Source organism: Oryctolagus cuniculus, chromosome 11, assembly GCF_051225735.1.
Source record: "Oryctolagus cuniculus isolate XC-2025 breed Fujian yellow rabbit chromosome 11, ASM5122573v1, whole genome shotgun sequence".
Taxonomy (NCBI): Eukaryota; Metazoa; Chordata; class Mammalia; order Lagomorpha; family Leporidae; genus Oryctolagus; species Oryctolagus cuniculus.
In genome coordinates, this window is record NC_142877.1 from 43,648,778 (window position 1) to 43,660,278 (window position 11,501).

Here is an 11,501-nt window from a genome sequence, read left to right on the forward strand (position 1 = left end):
CAGAATTACCTGGACATGTGCCTTTGTTCCCAAAATATGTTGGTGTCTGGCAGCTGTGTCAGACTAGAAGCTAGTCCCTAAGAGGTGCTATTATTTTTCATCATTCACAACTTTGAGATGAAAGATGTACCCGTCTGGGGCTGATCAGAGCAGAGCCGTGAACTTATTCTGCCGCAATGCAGGGTTTCCTGTAAGCACCAGGACGTCTGTGCACGTGGTAGGGGCTGGGGAGCAGTGATCTGAAGGCTGACACTGAGCTCAGGGCTAGAAAGCGAGGGACCTGTGAGCCCGTCTGACGTCTGAGAAGTCACCTGGGCTGGTTCCCAGAGTGGGCGTGTCCAGTGAGGCCCGTGAGACTCCCAGGTGTGACAGAGCTGATGCAGTTGCCATTGAGACATTCCTTACCCACACCTGGAACCTCTCGGGGAAGGGAGTGTGGAGAGATGTGGCTCCAGGGGCGGGTGTTTGGCCTAGTGGTGAAGCCCAATTTGATACTGAAAGTCCGCTCCTCATCAGATCAGAATAACAAGGACAAAGGTTGAAGATAAGGGAGAGAGGAAGTTTGATCTACCAGTGGGAGAAGAAGCTAGCAGACCTCGGGTCCCAAGAACTGCCATCCCACTCAGTGAGACCATCTTGGACGTCAGCACAGTTCCTTGAGAAACTTGCTTGATGGGTTGACTTTATGGTGTTCTGCACAACCAGGCAGCCACAACATGACATCAGGCCAAAATCTGAAAGAGGCGAAGTCTTGTGTTAAAAGATTCTGACGTTTTGTGCATCAGGATGAAGCCCGCCATCCCAGAGCCCGGGCCTGCCATGTCCTTAGGTACCCATTCCCGGGACTTCACATTCCCTTACAGTCAATGGAAACCTCCTGTCCTGCCGGCCAGGGTGGACCAGGTCACTCTGCTACTTCAGCTGGGCCTCCTCAAGGCAGTTTCTGGAATTCATGAGCAAGGTTGTTTATCTGTTTGAACAGACCCTCTCTGTAGTCATCAGAATATGAAAAGGAAAAGAAAAATGTATCTGGTCTAGTGACAGTTCAGTCCTGTGTCAGAGTACTTGGGTTCATATCTTGGCTCTGGCTCCTGGTTCCAGCTGCCGGCTAACACACACACTGGGAGGCAGCAGTGTCCCCTCAAGCAATCGGGGTCCTGCCGTCCTCGTGGAGGGCCTGTATGGACTCCCCAGCTCTTGTCTTTGGCTCTTCTGTTTGTCTTTTTTAAAAAAATTTTTATTTATTATTTTGAAATATAGAGTTACAGAGAGAGGGGAGATAGAGAGAGAGAGGGGTCCTCCATCCACTGGTTCACTCCTAAATGGTTACAACAGCCAGAGCTGAGCTGATCCGAAGCCAGGAGCCAGGGGCTTCCTCTGGGTCTCCCACATGGGTGCAGGGCCCCAAGCACCTGGGCCATCTTCCACTGCTTTCCCAGGCCATTGCAGAGAGCTGGATCGGAAGAGGAGCAGCTAAGACACAAACCAGCATCTCTATGGGATGTTGGCATTGCAGGCAGAGGCTTAGCCCACTATGCCACAGCACCGACCCCTTGTGTTTGCTTTGAGCTCCAAAGCCCATGCACTTGCACACCTCACAGCTGCCCCTAGAAGTTCAGTTTCCTTGGAGAGGGCGACGCTTCCTATTCATGTATGCTGCTTCAGTCAACTGGAATTTTTGGTAGACTGTAGTAGAAACATATGTATGTAGAAAGAATTCAGTGGAATTTTAGAAATCAAATTGTTTTGATCTTGAAATAAGAAGCCGAGAGAATATTGACCAAATTTTTTCACCAGTAAACACCATTCTTCTCCTGTGCCACTTAGTTTGTTCGTATTTTGCAACAGGAATTCTCGCCACCCTCACCAAGGCTGGTTCCTTGAGAAGCAGGTGTCTGGTTGTCTCTTGATTGCCTCCCTGACCCCAGGCAGCAGGGCCCTGTCAAGCCACATAAAAAACCATCTTTTAATTAGTTAGTGACTTGAAGTTTTTTCACTCCATCACCTGGATTTGCTCAGGAGTATGAAGAAAAAGAGATGGCGGCTCAATATTCTTGTCACAATCCCTTCTCAAACAGGGCCTGACTTCCCTGTGATGTGGAAGAATATTTGCATTTGAGAAAAGCATCTGTTTTGCCTGGTCGCTGGAATTTGCTTTCACTCTCAACCCTATCCAGTCTGTCTCTCCCAGCTTCTAAAAATATAATCGCTTTTTTTTTTTTTTTTTTTGCTCTCCTTTCAACTTGAAACGGACAGAGAATGCAGACATCTTGGACCATTTACACCCAGAGGGCTGTCAGCAGAGGCGCTGGGAGATGGAACACACATACCCGACAAACTGAAATGTTTTGCATTAGCTTGAGCTCCGACAGCCCCCACGTCGGGGAGCAACCACCAGGACTCAACTGCAAATCCCCATTGCTGTGAGAGAGTCCTGTAGACTGGAATAATTGCTAATATTTTCCTGCTTCATAGACTGTGGGTCCAGACAAGCCATTGGGTCGTTGTTAGCCTCTGCTGCTGGGTCAGCCCTGTCTGCCGATTCCACCAGGTGGTAACTATTTCATGACAAGTTTACAGGGGGAAGAAGTCAAAAGTCCACCCTTATTTTAAGTGGATCTCTCCTAACCTCTGCTGGGCTTATTTGGCATTCTGATTGTGACATAGCTGGTCCTAGGGGTGGCCGGGCAGCAGTTCCCTTGTCTGCATTTTTGGCAAAGTTGTTTCTATAAAACATATCACAGGTGCATCTAGAGTCCGTGTCAGATGGAAGCCTTGGAAACCTCGAGAGCAGGTCTGCCTTCTGCCCTGGGCCCCAGGATGGTGTCACACACTAGCCTGGGATGCCTCCAGCAGAGTTGGACAGTTCAGTGTCTTCTGCCTCAGGCACAGCCAGAGCCTGCCTGTGCATGACTTTGTCTCTCACAGCCTTCAAGAGATGCCAGAGCTTGTGTCACCTCTGCTGGCATTCTCCAGTGACTTACAGAAGACAGATCATTTGTGCTGAGCCATGGAGGTCCTCATCCTCATCCTTTTTGTAAGACGTATGGGTTAAAAACTTGGGGACTGGTGTTGTAGCACGGTGAGTTCAAGTCCCAGCTGCTCCACTTCCGATCCAGCTCCCTGCTGATGTGCCTAGGAGAACAGCAGATGATGGCCAAGAACTCAGGTGCCCGTAGCCTATGTGGGAAAACCCAATGAAGCTCCTGCCCCTGGCTTCAGCCTGGCCCAGCCCTGGCCGTTGGGGCCACTGGGGGAGTGGACCAGCAGATGGACGATCTCTTTCTGTCTCTCTCTCTCACTTCCTATAACTCTGTCTTTCAAATAATCTTTTTAAACACCCCCCCCCAAAAAAAACCTAAAAGGTCCATGTACTCTTGTGCACTGCTGGTGGACGTGTGATTGACATGACCACTTTGCTATGCACTGTTACATCTAAGAAAGCAGAGCATGTATGTGTCCTATGACCCAGCAAGTCCATGCCTAGGAAAAAACCTAATAGAAATGGAGGCTTTTGTGCATTGGAAGGCCATGTGTGTCCTAGGGTTGGGTGTTTGGCACGGCCGTTAAAGACACCACTTCATGCACCCACAAATCCGTAGCAGAGTGCCTGTTCTAGCGCTGGGTCCTCTGCTTCTGACCCAGCTTCCTGCTAATGCGCACCCTCGGAGGCAGTAAGTGACGGCCCAAATACCTGGGTTCCTGCCACCCATATGGGAGACCTGGATGGAGTTCCTGGCTCTGGCTTTGACCCAGCCCAGCTCTGGCTGTTCGCAGAATTTGGGGGGAGTGAACCAGCAGATGAAAGATTTTTTTTTATCTCTCTGCCTTTCAAATAAAGTGAAAATAATTGAAGAAATAAGTAAAAGTAGCACTATTTAAAAAAAAAAAAAAGATAAGAAGACATGTAGTAGAAGGATCTCAGTAGCATTATTTAGAGTTTTCCCAAACTGAAAATCCTGCAGAGGCTCCTCGGCAGAATTGATCAATAGTTTGTGTGCTACTTGTCTGGTACTGTTACCACAGTGGCGAGAATGAAAGAAGTGCGGTTGCATGCCACGACAGGAATGGAGCTCACACACGGAGTGCCGAATGTTGGAAGCCAAGTGCAGCGCGCCTGTTTCTGTGCTTGAATTCCTTACCTGAAGTGTGAGAATAAGAAACATTGATTCATGGCGTCGGAAGCAGGATGGGGGGTGGGATTTGGGGGTGAGGAAGCCCGGGCTGGGGGCCTGACACCATCCTCCCCCTGATTCTGGGGCCTGACTGCACTTGTGTGTTTGTTTTGCATTAACTTCGTCCTCATTTGGGCCCTCTCCTGTACGAATGTGAGACTTTGGTAGTATTAAAAATATGAGAAATAGAAATCCTGTGATGGCAGAGCCAACTTCTCCGTTTTCCTTTCCAAATTGGCTGTCAGCTGACCATAAGCGCTCTTGACAAGCACCCTCTTTCTCACTGTTCTTGGATCCTCTAGTTAATGGGTCCTACTCCACTGCCCAGCTTCAACCACGAACCCTAATCTCATGCTTCTCTCTTCTCTCAACTCCCACCATTCTGGGGTACTCCACACCCTCCTCTGACCTCCCCAGTCCACCAGCATCCCTACACTCAGGACCCGGTGCTTGGCAGGGCTGGCCCTATGCTTCTAAAGCACCTGTGGCCATTGAGGCAAAAACACCTCCTGTCCATGTTTCAATGGCACCTGACGCCCCCTATTTATTCTTCCTGATGAATATTCCTACTTAGTTGTTAAAATCGGGCTGATATAGTAGTAGTATTCTATAATCCGTCCATCCATCCATCCATCCATCTGACTTTCCAGGCAGGTTCCTTGTGAGTGAGAGGACCTTCAACCAGTAGCCCCCAGGGAGTGGTCAGCAGAGTGTTGACCTCTAAGTTTTGAAGAATGGACTGAACTGTTGTTTTTTCTTTTATGGGTAATAACTTGTTTTTTTTTTTTTTTTTTTTTTTTTTTTTTTTTCTTGACAGGCAGAGTGGACAGTGAGAGAGAGAGAGACAGAGAGAAAGGTCCTCCTTTTCCGTTGGTTCACCCCCCTAGTGGCCGCTGCGGCCAGTGCACTGCGGCCGGCATACTGCACAGATCCGAAGCCAGGAGCCAGGCGCCTCTCCCGGTGTCCCACACAGGTGCAGGGCCCAAGAACCTGGGCCATCCTCCACTGCCTTCCTGTGCCACAGCAGAGAGCTGGACTGGAAGAGGAGCAACCGGGACAGAATCCGGCGCCCTGACCAGGACTACAACCCAGGGTACTGGCGCCGCAGGCGGAGGATCAGCCTATTGAGCCACGGCGACGGTCACAATTTGTTTCTTGACATAAAGCTGTGGGCATCAAGGATTTATTTAGCCCAGTGGTTTTGCTAACTGCTCTTGTTTCTTAATCAGTCAAAGTCCTTCTTCAAACTCAGTCTACCTTAGGAGAATCAATGCTTATGAGATGAGTGTAGTGGTGTTGGGCAGTGGGGACAGGGGACTATTCTGGACCCTCTCAGGTCCTCCTGAGTGGTCTCCACATGGCTCAGGGTGGGGGCTTTGGGAGCCCAGGTGGGAACACAGTCTGTCTTGTCCCATCTCTTCATTTTGCAGCCTCAGCTCAAGGTCATCCTGGCCACACTGGCAGAGCCACGCGGAGATGCTGCCCCCGAGACCAGGCTCTTTCCCCTTTGCCACAGGAAGAATTCCGTTTTCTGTCTCTGCTTCACATTCAACATCGGTACCTCCTCTGCCTCCTCATGAGACTGCCCCACACACGGTGAACGTTGGGATTGCAGTGTGCAGCTGCATTCTGAGGTCTTGAAGGCCAACGTCTCCTTAGACATTTCTAATCCTTGCTTCGATCTGGAGCTTCGTGCTCGAGCAGAGTGCTGGAATATTAGTCCTGGTCCTATGGTTTTCCCCAAAGAAACTGAATCTTGACCTTGAGGTTCTGGAAATCCAGAATGGTTCAGCACAGGTGAAGGACAGAGGAGCAGCTGAGATCACCATCTGGGGAGGGGGCAGTGCCCCACCCTCTGAATGAGTAAGGACAGGGGTAACTGAGACCACCATCTGGGGAGCAGCATTTGGGAAGCGAACAGGCAGATGGAAGATGAGTAATAATAAGTAAATAAATAGAAGGTGTATCAGTAAATAAAATGAACATGGAATTTTTTAATTGGCTTGTGCATTTGTGTGTGTGTGTGTGTGTGTGTGTGTGTATGTGTGTTTGAAGCCCACCAATCAAACTCCAGGAACACATGTGAGGCAGACAAGCTTCTGTTCCTTTAACTGTGAGCAGGGAAGAGCGTGGGAGGGTTTCAGAAGGCTTATTGGGTTATCCGAGGAGGGCTGAGGGATGTGGAATAGAGTTCTAGGTTGGATGTCACTAGGAAGTTGGGGTCAGTCTGTCATTGAATGTCTTGGGGATTGACATGTAGGAAGCAGGAGAATGAAACAGGCTAACATTGTCACCAACAAAGGAGCAGGAGATGGTCATTAGTCAATTTTGTGGTGACAGAGTCTTCCTGTCGCTAATTAGGTTTAGACAGAATTATAAAGTGGTCATGTGTCTGTCTTATTTCACCCTGGTCGCCAGTGTTTTTGTCTGAATATTTTGTATATCCCGTGGAAGTTGTTTATACTCCGCTGGCAGCACTATGGACTGCTTGCAAACTGTCAGCTGCAAGGCTGGTTTTAATCACACACACACACTTACTTGCTCATGCCCATCTTTATATATTGTGAGCATATTATCGAGTGATATATAGTGTATTTGCTAGTGAACAGCATAGTATCTCTGGCACTTGTAATCTGGAGAGAGAGTCTTGCCTGGTGGTTAGCACCCAGGGTTTTAGCACCAGACAGCCCTGTGGTTCTAATCCTGTAAGCAGATTTCCTTACCCAAGTCTCACTGTTTTTCATTCAAAGATGGATGATCCCAACGCTATACTTGTAGGTACACTGTGAGAAGTCAGTGGGTGTATTCATGCAGAATGATGAGAAGGTTGCCTGGGAAGTGTGATGAATGCAATCATGGTTAAGCCCTTGGATGCCTGCAACCTTCCCTGAGGTAGGAGCAGGGGTAACGTGGCCAGGGTTTGTGGCAAAGCAGTGTGATGCCTGATTCCAGCTCTGGTAGTTGCTCTCTGCTTCCTGGTACTTGGTACACACTTCACTGATGCTCAGTGAGTGCCGGTGCACCTGGGGGAGATGGCATATGCCTGTTTCCTTAAAGCCATGCACAGCTCACCAACAGAAATGAGGCCTCTCACTGTTGGTGTGTCAGGTGAGAGACCTCAGGGAGGAGAACACTGGGGTCTGTGAGTGAGGCAGACATTTTGTGCATTTGCCTGCCCTGTCCCTGACTCTTCATGGAGAGACTGTTCCCATGGGCAGGAGTCACATGACCCAAGCTGGCCAGTCAGAATCCCTTTGCAGGCAACATGGCCTTGGTTGCTCTCCCTTGGACAATGGAGAGGCCACGAGGACAAGACTGGACTCTTTCCTCCTTGTGGCAAGAGAAGTCCAGACCAGTTCTCAGTAGGCAGACAGAAAGTTGGCTAGAAGCCATGCCACCTCAAGAAGAATTCCGAGGGCTGCTGTTGTCAGGAAAGGGTAAAGCCATCACCTACGACCCCAGCGTCCCGTACAGCTGCCAGTGCAAGTCCTGGCTGCTCCACTTCCCATCCAGCTCCCTGCTGATGAGCCTGGGAAGGCAGCAGAAGATGGCCCAAGTGTTCAGGCCCCTGCACCCACATGGAAGGCTGGGATGAAGCTCCTGGCTTCTCTTTAGCCCAGCCCTGGCTGTTCCTGCCATTTGTGGTGTGAACCAGCAGATGGAGGATCTCTCTCTCTCTCTCTCTCTCTCTCTCTCTCTAACTCTGCCTTTCAAATAAATATAAATAAATTGTTCAAAATAAGGATAATAATAATTCTGGCCAGTTTGCAAGGGGCTTGTCCCTTTGGTTCCCAGTTAAGGTGAAGGAAGCTGAAGGCAGCTGTGATTGGCTGTCACTTCCGTTAGGATTTCTAGACTGGAAGGGATGAGGCAGGTGGTGGGTTTCCCAGTGGTTCTCACAGTGTGGTCTGCAGACCACCAGCAGCTGTATTACCCAGGAAGTTGTTGACTTGCAAATTCTTGGGTCTCACCAGAGACCTAGGGATTCAGAAACCCTGGGAGCGGGGCTCATTCCTCTGAGCTGTCCCAAGCTGTAGCCACCTGCTCAAGGTTGAGAGCCCTTGCTGTCCAGCGGCAGGGTGAATGTCTGTGCAGCTGTGGACACACACACAGAGCTCTGCGGGCCTTGGGGTAGAGCCTTGTTCATAGTTACCGTCTACCCATCCCCTGTCCCCAGGAAGAAAGACTATGGCACACGGCCATGAGGGGGTATCCAGCCACAGCAGGAGACCTTCGTGTGTCTCCCACCACACCTGGGCTCTTTGTCATGTCAGAGCACAGTAAGGATAAGAAACAACCTACCAGAAGTTAGGGTTGTAATCCAGGTGGAGACCAAAGATGACACCTGCTATGGCCAAAGAAAGGAAAGCTGAGCGCTTTATCACCGAAGGGTAAATCTTCACACCCTCTTTTGAAAGAAAGCTAATTAGCATTTGCAGCACTGGGCGGCAGCTCTGACCCAGTGTGGTGGCAGCTACTGAGTATAGCTAGTCTTAATTTCATAGTGGGCAGTTTCATCAGTAGCTGGGTTAGGTTAGTTTCCTTCAAAAGCATAGCAGGACTTTTGTCGGACTGGCCTAGCAGGCCTAGTGGAGCAGGCCCTGGACCTGAGCATTTTCCATCAGGGCCTCCCAACTGTATGTCAGATTGGCATGACAAGAATGTCTGTATTTGTGTGCTTGGTTTCCTCCTGTGCTTTTGCCATCTGATCCCAGACCCTCAGAGACCTGCAGGATACTATGTGTCTCCAAGCTTGCAACAGAACCCAGTAGCTCTTCTTTGGCTTACTTACTGCAAATGGTCTGGGTGTCTTGTGAGCCAGCCATCTCTGACCAAGAGAGTAGACAAATGTGTGATGAAGCTGACAGTGTTCATCTTATTCAGGTTTGAATGACAGCTAGGAGTTTCTCAAAGCACTTCTGTGTCATCCTGTGCTCTGTCGCTGGGGTTTCTGGAAGTAGGAAGTAGATACAGTAAGAAATGCAGTTGACTGGGGCCACATTTTGGCACAGTGGCTTAAATCGCAGCCTGAAACACTGGCATCCCATAGGCTTGAGTACTGGCTGCTCCACTTCTGATCCAACTCCCTGCTAGTGTGCCTGGGAAAACAGAGGAAGATGGACCGGGTCCTTGGGCCCCTGCCACTCACGTGGGAGACCCAGTTGGAATTCCAGGCTCCCAGCTTCAGCCTGGCCCAGCCCTGGCTGTTGTGGCGATATGGGAAGTGGACAGGGATGGCAGATCTCTTTCTGTCTGTCTCTTCCAACTTCTCCATATCTCTGCCTTTTAAATAAATACCCTTTATTATTATCATTTTTAAGAAACACAGTTTGGGGCTGGCACTGTGGCATAGCGGGTAAAGCTGCTGCCTGCAGTGCCAGCATTCATATGGGTGCCGGTTCTAGTAAAAGAAAAAAAAAAAGAAAAAGAAAAGAAACACAGTTCTCTGAACTGGCTGGTTCATTAAAGTGACTTCCTAGTTGACGCTGAGAAATTATGGGTTATTGGAAGTAAGAACGTTTTGAAACTTTTTATTGTTGTTGCTTTCCCTTGCAAAGTTTACTATTGTTTCTTCAGGTGTTCCCAGGGCTTCCTCATACTTGGCCCCCTACCATCCGCCCACCTACAATCCTCTGTCCCCCACCCCAGAATGTCAGGCTGAGCAAACACTCATCCACATCACTGCTTCCCTCCTAAATTTCCTGCTTTTGATTAACCAAGCCCAAGTCCTCAAAGAGCCTTATTTTATAATAAAACAAAATATTTTAACAAATTTAATTTTTAAAAAATATCTGTTTAATCTTTTTGTGAAAACAAGAGTGTCACAATTTATATTAATACCCAAAATATTCCTAGGTAAGATATAAAAGCTAATAAAATGTTTATAGAGATCTATGCAGAAAATTACACAACCTTATTGAAAGAATCTCATATTGACAATGGACAGATACTCTGTGTGATCCCAGGCACTCCACTATGGAATCAGGGTGTCCCTAGTGATGGCTTAAGCCACTGTGCCACAAGGCAGCCCTGAAAGCTTAGAGCTGTAAGCCAATCCTGCAATTTGTTGTTAACATCCTGGTAGTATCAGCTCACCCAAATTAGGATGTTTGAGGAGTGTGTAATATTTACAAAGGTGTGCTAGGGCATAGAAAGCCACGGGTAGAATGCTGTTCTTAGGAATAGAAAGGGGCACTGATACCAACTCTTGGGGTGGCAAAGGTCACGGGGAAGTTTCTAGAAATTGGAAGGACAGCATCCTGGAAGGGACCACCTTAAGATAAGCTGTGACCTACAGAAAGCCCTAGGGGAGTGCACCTCATGCCTTTCCCTTCCTCCAAGCTATTCAGGAGTGGCCCCATTGGTCAAACGTGACAAGAAGCAAGAGGCCAAGGGAGCGGTTGGCTGTGGCTTATGCAGGTCAGCCTCCTGGGGCAGAGACCATGGTGGAGAAAGGCATAGAGTGGCATTTTGAGTCCGCACCTCCCAAATCCACGTGTTAAAGTTCTAACCCACAGTGGGATGAGATGAGGTATTGGGCAATCATTAGGTCAGGATAGTGGAGCCTTAAGGAACGGAATTGGTGCCCTTGTCAGAGGGACCTCGGAGAGCCCTGCCATCCTCCGTTTTTCACGTGCAGATGCAATGAGAAGTCGGCCATCTGTGACCCTGGACAGGACACAGAACTTCACCAGACCCGCTGTGTGCCAGCACCTGATCTTGCACTTCTAGCCTTCAGAACTTGGTGGTGTTGGTGATGGGTGTTTGGTGTTTAAGCCGCCTACTGTGTGGCCTTTGTGTGGATGTGGCCAAAGCTAAGACAAGAAGGGAGCAGGGTGGGTCTAACCCACAGTGTATGTTGCTTCTCAACATACATTCTCATCTGTGCCCTTTGCGAGAGCGCCCAAGAAAAACACAAAGTCCTGTTGGTAGTGCCACCGCAGCAGGATGATGTCTTTGTGGTTAAATTCCAGTTGAAATCTGTGTCTCTTGTTTCCGGTGCAATGGAACCGTGACTACCTTGCTGCAGTAGATTATTGGAAGTTACAATAAGAGAGAAGGAATACTCCTGGACTTTTCCACACTGGCTGTGGCAGACAGAGCACCACAAGTGGATGCTGGTTTAAAGCATGTTGTGTAGGACAATGGCCTACTCTCACAGTGTTAGATCCCAATTGGTGCTGTCCCAGCACTTTCAGAAAACCATTTGAGCAGGTACCAAGCCAGCATCTAGGCGCTGGGGCACCTGGAAAGATCAGTGGATTCCACAGATGTGAGCCCGTTAGCACTCCTCTTTCCTTTTTTTTTTATTTTTGACAGGCAGAG

General features: G+C 49.0%; 1 long non-coding RNA gene across 1 annotated transcript in view; it reads left to right on the forward strand.

Moving 5' to 3' along the window:
* LOC127490988 (uncharacterized) overlaps positions 1 to 6,700 on the forward strand; it is a 39,159-nt gene extending 32,459 nt beyond the window's left edge. The window contains exon 4 of the long non-coding RNA XR_016216690.1: positions 4,993 to 6,700. This is a non-coding gene — a long non-coding RNA (uncharacterized LOC127490988). The remainder of the gene's footprint in view (positions 1 to 4,992) is intronic.
* The last annotated feature ends 4,801 nt before the right edge of the window (positions 6,701 to 11,501 follow it).